Here is an 8,369-nt window from a genome sequence, read left to right on the forward strand (position 1 = left end):
CCTCCATAGGAATGGTAGATGGATTCATTGAAGCATAATAAAGATAATAACAGTACTTAGCACTTATAGCAATTTTCATTCCTAGATTAGGTATGAAAAACTCATATGGGAATTTGGCCGGTAGATGATAACTGAAGAGAGAGAGACCTATCATTAACATGTGGACAGATCTGTAGCTGGTGTAACTTGTCATAACTCCATAGGAGCAAATGAACCTGTAAAGGAGTGCACTATCTCTTTAAGGGACAGTATGGAGTGTAGTCAAGGAGACCCTACCCATCCCTAGGTCTGGGCTATATAAAGAGGAAGAGGAAATGGTGTAAACTGAAGGAGAGGGAGAAGTTGAACTCATTCACAGGATGTAGCTGGTGGTGTTTTCCTCTCAGGTTCCAGGAGACTAGCCTAATCAGGCTCAGAAACTTGGTGTTGTGGGAGCTCTGAACTAGGGCCCTGAGGTGAGGACCTTGTGTGACTGACATGCAACTACATGCAATATCTCTGGGGTCCATGTTGTATTAGGGGTATGCTTTATGTATTCCTGTAGGCCAGGGATTATATACAGTTCCAGGGGGGAGGGTTGCCACAGCTGCCAGGAACTAAAAATGGGGGGAAGGGATCATTAAGGTCAATTGCTCAGTTGAAAAACCCCTCCAGAGAGGTACCTTCTTCTAGGGAGGTTTGCATATACTGGTTCAAGCTGGATTTTCTAGAGACCAATAGCCATGGGACTTTTGATATAAAAAAACCTGTGTTTTAGTGGATGTCCTTCTAGTCCAGCAAATGGACAGTACCATCTGCCCAAATGGGTGTGGGGGCCCACTTGCAGAAGGCTTGGAAAGACTTTGGCCTCATAGGACCCCATAAGACTGAGGGGTGCCCTCTGGTAAGCTTTGAGCATGTGCAGAGGAACTTTTACTGTTTCTTGTATGTCTATCTCTGTCGAGCTTTTTCCCTAAGAACAAAAGCAGTTTTCTTTTGAAGGTTGGTTGATAACTGCTGTAGACTGTTATAGATCCTGGAGAAGGGGTTAACTACACTGGCTGGACCCCAGTCTGATCTGCTGGGAAGTTGCAGTGAGATACAGGATGACTGCAAGCCTAAACCCCCTGATCTGTAGGAAGAGATGCCGGTCTCTGGCCAAAGAGAGGTGATGGCTGGGAAGCCTAAAACCTTAAGTGGGTTCCCTCAATGATGACCTGGGGATGGCGGGGGTGTCCAAGGTGCAGTTGCTCCTGAAACAGCGACAGACGTTATGAACTATTTCTTGTAATTGCTTCTGTCCTGAAGCCTTCCTAAAAAAAAAAAGGGGGGGGGAGGGAGGGGTACATACTGTTTTGTTAATGTGCATTGGCTGCTTCTTAGCTTGAGCTGTTGACATGAATCTGTTGCTGCCAATCAGGGGTGACTAAAGTAGGGTGCTCCTGTAGTACTGCACCAACCACAAGAAGGAGTGCAGGAACTGCCCACACCTTGACAGGGTCTATAACCATTCATACTAGCTGAGGATCTGCCCCTGGCTTTGTAGGGTTGATAGGCTAGGCAGGGCCTACATTTTTAAAACCCCTTGTATTTAGAAAATATTTCTTCCCACGATGATTTCTGTGATTTATTCTTCATGTTTTTTCAGTTCCTGCACATGCATCCCTGTTTTTATGCAATGCTGCAGAATGAAAGCATTTTTACCTAAATATTCCATTCTAACAAGCCAACACATTAAAACAAAAGAGAGCGCCTCCATTAAAAATTGCTTCAAAGGGAGTTAGTGACTGATTGATAAATGTTAAAACTTGAACATTATCCTCTATGGAGGAAAATTTTCTAAGGATAAATGCAGAACAAAAGTGACAGTGAAAAAACCTGATGATGTATTGCACAGAATCATTTATTAAGTCTCTATAAGTGATCATTTACATCAAACTCATTAATTTATTATTGAACTCTTTCCTTTTATCTTCTGCCTGTGTGCTATGTGTTGCATCCCCTTCCTCTTTCTGGGCTGAGGAATATTTGGCAGCTGTGACCATCAATGAGAGATGAGCCAGAACTAGAACCTCAGATCCAAACCCTTGTGTTCACTGGTGTAGAGGAGATGATATCAAGCTGGGAGGGATTGCAAGTGCTTTGGAGGACAGGAGTAAAATTCAAAATGATCTGGAGAAATGGTCTTAAGTAAATAGGGTAAAATGCAATAAGAACAAAGGCAAAGTACTCCATCTCAGAAGGAACAATCAATTGCACACATACAAAATGAAAAATGATTGCCTAGGAAAGAGTATTGCGGAAAGGGATCTGGGGGTCCTAGTGGATCCCAAGCTAAATATGCGTCAACAGTGTAACACTGTTGCTCCCAAAAAAAAAAAAAAAAAGGCAAACATCATTCTGGGATCTATTAACAGGCGTGTTGTAAGCAGGACACAAGAAGTAATTCTTTCACTCTACTCCGTGCTGTTTAGGCCTCAACTGGAGTACTGTGTCCAGTTCTGGGTGTCACATTTCAGGAAAGATGTGGACAAATCGGAGAAAATCCAGAGAAGAGCAACAAAAATGATGAAAGGTCTAGAAAATATGATCTAGGAGGGAAAATTGAAAAAATTGGATTTGTTCTCTCTGGAGAAGAGAAGACTGAGACATGATAATAGTTTTCAAGTACAGAATAGGTTGTTACAAAGAAGAGAGGGAAAAATTGTTCTCATTAACCTATGAGGATAGGACAAGAAGCAATGACCTTAAATTGCAGCAAGGGAGGTTTAGGTTGGACATTAGGAAAAGCTTCCTGTGAGGGTAGTTAAGCAGTGGATTAACTTGCCTAAGGAGTTGTGGAATCTCTGTCACTGGAAATTTTTAAGAGCAGGTTGGACAGACAGGGATGGTCTAGATAATGCTTGGTCCTGCCTTGAGTTCAGGGAACTGGACTAGAAGACCTTCTTGAGGTCCCTTCCAGGCCTACTATTCTATGTGCCTAAGTGGGGAGGGCACCAGTGATGGCTCTGGAGAGCTCAGAAAGCTGTGAGCTTCTTTCCCCAGGTGTCCCCATGCGGTTTGTGCCCAGCTGCCTGCCAGTCTGTACTGTCGGTCTCAGTGAGCAATATGACTCTTCTGTCAATCTAAAAGTAGGTGTTTAAAAACTGTCAAAAACAATAGATAAAATGACCTTAAACAAATCCATATGAAAGCCCTTTGTTTTTATTTCAGAGCACTTTGTCAGCTTGACACCTTTACTCTTTCATAACCCAATATAGATTTCAAACTGGGTTTTTTTTTGTACAAATACGTGTATATAAAAAAGTATATCAAACCTAGCACTACATTTTAGTGCTAATGCTTTGAGCAAGAACATGAACTGAACAAGTCATGTGTCCAGAAAATTACATCCTCTTTTTTTCCAAATTCTTACCTCTGTTTTCTCATCTTTATTTAGAATATACTTTTCTCAAATGGATTTGCAACATGTATCCCTACTGCACTAGTATTTATAAATAAAGGGCCTGATCCTGTGAAGTGCTGAATACTATCAGTTCTCACTGATTTCAGCTGGAGTTAAAGATGCTCTGGGCAGCTTGCATGAGATGCTCAGCACATAGCAGGATCTGTTTCAAATACTGTGTGCTGGGTAACAATAATATGAAAGGTCTCCATGTTTCTAAAATTAAACTGTCTCTTTACAGCTGCAGCAAGCATTCCAGCCATGTGCACACAGGCTGGCTTCCTGGTGTCTCCTGCAACCTGGGCTCCTCCATCCCTGTTCCGGGTAGGTTGCTCCAGGGTTTACACCTTACATTACAAGTCTGCCTGCATCTTTTCTTTGGACTGGTAGATAGTACATCTTAGCTTCAATCTCTGCAATTCACTGGGGATGGCACTGTATAGGTGTCTGCCTGAATGCACTGAACTGCATGATCAGAGACTTATTCTGCAAATGAGCCCTCTCCCAAAAAGAATCTCTGCTGTGGTTATGATGTCATTTACATTTCTCGTTTTACTCTGAAAAGTCTCAGAGATTCAAGGAGAATCCCACCCTCTGTGAAACAACTCAGGTAGCTTTAAATAAGCCATAGTACCTTTGTGTTATTGGAATGCAAATGGATTGTGTAGGTCCTGTAATAATAAGTCTTCAGCAAGTCCAGAGGCTGCTGATCCAGAGCAGGCAGGGCAGGCAATGCCTAGTCTGTTTTTCCAGGGTTTGTGCAAACCTGGAAGAGAAAAGCAGAAAGACCCATCCTCCAGGATGAAGTGTAATAAATAACGTCAGTTTGTCTTTCCATTTGTAGATTTTTGCCATTTGTCACTGACAATGTCTAGTACGGCATTGGAGACCCTTAATCATGCACCAGCATTCACAAATAGAGAATTTTTTCTGAGTCCCTTTAAAGCACACTATTGGTCCCCATAAATATTTATTCACTTTCTTTAGTTGTTGTAACATTTATACTGCAGTAACGTCGAGAGGTCACAATCAGGTGCAGGGTCCCATTTTGCAAGGTACTGTACTGTGTTCTGTCTTTACTTGCATTTGAACCAAGACAGTAGGATTCACGGCTTGAAAATAAAGATTTTTTTTTTTCATGGTTGCTACATCAGAGATGCAAGCACGGGGTCAGCTTACAGCAGGAGTGAAAAAGCAGAGATTCCAGGAATGGTAGGAAAGGGGGGGATGGAGTATAGAAATGCAGTAAGCTTCCCCAGGAAAGGTTTGAGGCTTTTCATGATGCAACATAGCACATGGACAAAAGATAAAATGTCAAGGATGAGATAAGAAAAAGAGGGAATGGCAATGCCTCCTGATTCCAGGCCATCACTCTCAGAAGTTAAGAAGGTAAATGGAGAAGGCTACCACTGATGTTTTAATAGTACCAAACATGAAAGACCAGTGGCCAGATTCTGCCTTCAGTAAATATAAATCCAGAGTAATTGCAGTGAGACTAAATAAATCCAGAGTAATTTACATCCATGTAACAGAGAGCAGATTTTTGTCCTGAAGTAGCTATGATGGTGTTAGTCATTTGATTTCAGATTATCCAACTGCAGATACCAATTGACTAAATTATTTGCCTTTCTATCTGTAATATGTTAATGAAAGTATTAAACTGTGACAGGGAAAAGCCAACCCAGGAAAGATAAACTTGTCTTGGAGAATTCTGGTATTACAAACAAAAGGATACAAAATTGTGTCCAAGGTAAATATTGATATGACTCAAGAGGAACTAGTAAAACTTTTAATTAAGTTGAAAATACTGAATGTGAGATGTTTATTATAACATATGAAACACTGATGTGCAAGTGACTTAAAGATTTGAGTTATTTTTATGTAAGCCAATTTGGAAGAATGAAATCTTTTGAAAGTAGGTATAAGGCAGATGCATGTTATTTGTGAAATGTGGAAAAAATGTAATATGATAAAAATATAGCTTACTAAGTAATTATGGAAACAAACTGGGACATTCAGAGTAGCTTTAGACGAATAGATACTCCCAAGTCTTCAGGATTCTGGAATCCATTCATTGACCACTGGGCTTACCCTGTATTTGCACCACAGTGTCAAATTTACCCCCTTACTCTATATAGTGTATGTCTACATAGCAGCTGGAAGAGCGCTTCTCAAGGTGGGTAGACAGACACGTGCCAGCTCCACTTGAGCTAGCGCAGTAAAACTAGTGTGGCTGCGATAGCCTGGGCGGCAGCTCAAGCCATCTGCCTGAGCACAATCCTGACCAACCCTCTGGGTACTTATTTGGGCAGCAAGCCTAAGCCGCCCCCGCAGCCGCGCTGCTATTTCTAGTGCCGTAGCTCAAGTAAAACTAGCACGTGTCTGTCTACTTCTGCTGGGAAGCACACTCCCAGCTGCTGTGTAGCCGTGACCATAAAGTCACATTCGCTGAGAGAGAAAGGGAAAACTCAGTGACATCCAGAAGGGCATTCCTTAGACAAAAGTAGGCCAAAAGAAGGATGTTGACGCAAACGGGAACTACGAGAAACAGTTGTCAGTGCTGCCTGGTGTGGCTGATCTCAGCCACGATCTCAATGGGCAAGGGAAGAAGCAGGAGCAGGGCTACAAATAAATCAAGATCAAACAAGACACCAAATAATGTTTGTTTGTTTTTTCAAATGTTATTGATTTTGTGGTCAATGAACTACTGACTGTTTGGTTCCCTTTTAAGAATATGGAAAAAAAATTACCTAAAAACCAGATACATACAATTCCTTGAAGGTTGTGTTGTTGTTGGTCATTGCCTTTTTGCACCGCCTTACTCTTAATGTCTTCATTACACCTGATCCCTGTCCCTTTCCTTTTCGTTTTCAGAATGCTGTTACATGTGTACTGACGTGAAAGTAAGAAATTGCAACAATAAATATTCAGACTGTTAAATGTTCAATGTTTTTTAAAAATTACAGGTGAAAACTCCACAACTGGGTAGTTATTTTTCATTTTTGTTTTATGAACAAGATAGCTTTTGGGCAACATAGGATTCAAATCACAGATTGGATCCTCAACTGATGTAAATTAGCATAGCTCTGTGTGTTTCAATGCATTTATTTCACTACAGTAGTTCCTCAGTTGAGTAACTGCTGCAGGTTCAAGGGCCTTGCTGTGTAAGATAATGATCTTGGAGAATAGAATATCTTGGTCCTATAATACTCAGAAGGGTCTTACACAATAGATCACTAACATGGTAGGCTGGAGTTCTGGAAAAATCTAAAATGAAAGAAATTAACAAGATATGGGGAAAGAAGGTCTCCTCTTCCCACCATCCATGGGGTCAGCCAGGAATATATTTTAAAAGCCATGGATTTTTTATTTATATCAAATAGTTACTCTATCCTTAGGCAATGGTTGTGAGGTCACATTGCAGATGACAGTAGGCATTGAGAAGTCACAGCCCATTCAGGAGAACTGATCAGTAGAATGTTCAGGGTCAGTTCAGTAGCCCCAAGCCAACATATCAGAGTACCTTTAGAGTTTGTTATGAAACGTTTGCCCAACCCTAGCAGGCAGAAGTCTTCCATTTGAGATTTTTCCTATTTGCAAGTTTGTATTTATTTTGAATGGTTGTTTTTTTGGGGTTTTTTTTTTTTTTTTTTTTTTTTTGGTGGGGTGGGGGAGGCTGAGCTACAAGAATGTGGTGTTAAAAAGAAAATACATGGAAGTTTTAAACATCCAAGATCCATTCTTTAAAACGTGCCTAAAATGTTGCCCTTGGTATGGGATAATTCCCTGAATGTTGTCAAAGTATGAAAACCCACCACGGGAGGGGAATTATTGAAGCTGCATGTTTACTTATGGAGTATGACTAATAAACATTGTACAGCATAGCACTCTCTCTGTAGAATGGACTTTTACTGTACTGTGTACTCTGGAAGTAAACAAGGTTCTTGTTTCCCCCAGCCAACTGCCTCTGAGCTTGTAGCTCTAGCACCAACTCCTTGCTGTTCACACTTTGCTTTCCTTGTGACTCTTTCTTTGAGGGGAAAGTATGTCACCAAAAGGACTGATCTTATGATCCTTAAACATAAAAAAACCACAGAGTGAATTCTGGATAGTCTGAGACACCTTGGAAATTCAGACAATTGTTTCTGATGTGTCACTCTATTTGAGAAGCAATTTATCTTTTGCTTTTGTTCTCTTTTCATTTTTACTTCACTTTTTAAATTATGTTTCTAGGCTCGGTGGAGGGAAGATGCGTGGGGTCTACAGTTCATCCATTTAAAGGCTTAAAAATGTCCCTTTGTAATGAATAAGAGCATATACTTTCATTTACTGTGACTGTGTCTTGCTATAGACTATAAAATCAGGTAGAGATCATATTGCTTCATATATTTTAAGGGTATTGCTCCACTTTCTCTGTATTACTGAAGTAATGATCAGTCACTTATTTTAAAAGGACTTATACAAGTAGATCCAATAGAGAAATAACTTGGTAGAAAATAACTTTGCATTTCAGAAGGGTTTTGGTTTTGCCAAAACTTTTGGGACCTGTCACCATGGATGCTCTGGAGGCTGGGCATGGTGTAGCCAACTCTTCTCCTTTAGCATCCCTTGCTCTCAGACAGTCCAGGCTTCTGTGGTGGTCCACTTCTTCTTGTAACTCAGCCCTCCAGCCAGATCACTGTAGCCTTGCCCCTTGGGTGGAAACCCAAGGTCAATATGCTACTGATCTAGCGGCATCACACTGGAGATTCAGCTCAACAGCAGGCTTTTGGGCTTGCCAGTCTTTGGCTCTGGGGTCTTCAAGGCCCTCTGTGGGCAAATAGGGTAACCTAGGCCTGTGCCCCATTTTGGGTTCCAGCCCAGGGACCCACTATGAAGCAGACGAGGTCTATTTGTTCAGAACCTCTGTTGTGTCTATGGGCTGCTTCTGACAGTGGCCTACAGC

The 8,369-nt window shown here is 41.3% G+C and overlaps 1 long non-coding RNA gene across 1 annotated transcript; it reads left to right on the top strand.

The window, feature by feature from the left end:
- The first annotated feature begins 338 nt into the window (after nucleotides 1-338).
- On the top strand, nucleotides 339-6,402 carry LOC137156208 (uncharacterized). Its single transcript, XR_010920698.1, has 4 exons — nucleotides 339-455; nucleotides 3,025-3,110; nucleotides 3,666-3,748; nucleotides 6,299-6,402. It is a non-coding gene; the product is annotated as an uncharacterized lncRNA (long non-coding RNA).
- The last annotated feature ends 1,967 nt before the right edge of the window (nucleotides 6,403-8,369 follow it).

The sequence above is a fragment of the Emydura macquarii genome, unplaced genomic scaffold (assembly GCF_026122565.2).
Source record: "Emydura macquarii macquarii isolate MOO-44397 ecotype Brisbane River unplaced genomic scaffold, CSIRO-AGI_Emac_v2 contig_1390, whole genome shotgun sequence".
NCBI lineage: Eukaryota > Metazoa > Chordata > Testudines > Chelidae > Emydura > Emydura macquarii.